The following is a 1775-nucleotide window of genomic DNA, read 5'->3' as shown; positions in this document are numbered from 1 at the left end:
AACTACCTCAACTGCACCAACTAGATCCTGGGGAAGATCACAGAAAGATCATCCACATATTGCAACCCAGAAAACAGGCATATAACCTACTAACCTGTGACTTAATTTAGTAACAACCAAAAGTAACAACATAAATGCTATCTAGTATATATTTGATGAATTCTTATTATTGTATAAAAAATTTGGACTGGGACTATTCTGTAATAACCAATGTTTGTGGTATATTATTCTAAGAAAGGACCATACCATAGGAGGGAAGGATGGAGAAAGGTTGATCAAAGGGTACTAAGTTACAGTTAGGAGCAGTTTGAGGTATGGTATTTTATAATAGGGTGACTATGGCAAACAGTAATGTACTGTGCATTTTAGAAAGTTAGAGGAAAGGATTTAAAAATTCTTCCCGTAAAGAAATGACACAGAAATAACTGTGCAGAGCTTCCAATCACTCCTGCAAGGTAGGCGGGCCTGCGACCCACCGGCAGAGAGGAGCAGCAGCCTGCTGAGAGGCTGAGCCGCCCCCTCCCCCTGCGCCGGCAAAGTAGAGGGAACTGTGACCACGCACAGAGCAGGCCCAGCGGCCTGCTGAGGGGCAGAGCCGCCCCCCACCCCCCGCGCCTGCCAGGTAGGTGGAACTGTGACCACAGACAGAAAAGGCCCAGTGGCCCGCGGCGGGACAGAGCTTCCAATCACTCCTGCAAGGTAGGCGGGCCTGCCACCCACTGGCAGAAGAGGAGCAGCGGCCTGCTGAGAGGCAGAGCCGCCCCCTCCCCGTGCGCCGGCAAGGTAGAGGGAACTGTGACCACCCACAGAACAGGCCCAGTGGCCTGCTGAGGGGCAGAGCTTCCAATCACTCCTGCAAGGTAGGCGGGCCTGCGACCCACCGGCAGAAGAGGAGCAGCGGCCTGCTGAGAGGCAGAGCCGCCCCCTCCCCCCCGCGCCTGCAAGGTAGATGGAACTGTGACCACCATCAGAACAGGCCAGACCTGCAACCGAGAGACAGAACAGGCCCAGTGGCATGAGGAAGGGTAGAGCCGCCCCCCCCCCCGCGCCTGCAAGGTATGCGGACCTGCGACCCACTGGCAGTACAGCCCCAGAGGCCTGCAGAGGGGCAGTGCCGCTGCCTGCACCTGCAAAGTAGGCAGAACTGCGAACACCTACAGAACAAGCCTAGAGGCCCGCAGAGGGACAGAGCTGCCGCCCGCGCCTGCAAGGTCGGCGGACCTGCTACCGACCGGCAGAGCAGGCCCAGCGGCCTGCCGGCGTGGTAGGCATATTGCCCCAATTGGAGGAGGGGCAGAGCCGCCGCCCGCGCCTGTGAGGGAGACTTTGCAACTATACAAGACCAATATAAATATATAGGGGGAAAATTCAATAGCACAACAGTTTCACCAAGTAGAAAGGAACGCAAACAGTATGAAGAGACAAGGAAAGAAAGGACCACAAGCAATGCAGGTCAACTCAACGTTAGAAGAGGTAATAGCTGCAGCAGATGGAATGTCAGATAAAGAATTCAGGATATACATGCTTCAGATGATCTGGAGTCTCAAGGAAGACATCAGACAGCAAAATCAGACAATGAAAGATCACTTCGACAATGAATTACATAAACAAATCCAAGAAGCAAAAGATCAACTATACAGGGAGATAGAGGTTATAAAAAACAAACAAACAGAAATCCTAGAAATGCAGGAAGCAATAAACCAACTTAAAAACTAAATTGAGAATACTACCAGCAGAGTAGAACACTTAGAAGACAGAACATCAGACAATGAAGA

Source organism: Marmota flaviventris, chromosome 2, assembly GCF_047511675.1.
Source record: "Marmota flaviventris isolate mMarFla1 chromosome 2, mMarFla1.hap1, whole genome shotgun sequence".
Classification (NCBI taxonomy): domain Eukaryota; kingdom Metazoa; phylum Chordata; class Mammalia; order Rodentia; family Sciuridae; genus Marmota; species Marmota flaviventris.
The sequence above is the reverse complement of the archived record's forward strand: the minus strand, read 5'-3'. Positions refer to the sequence as shown.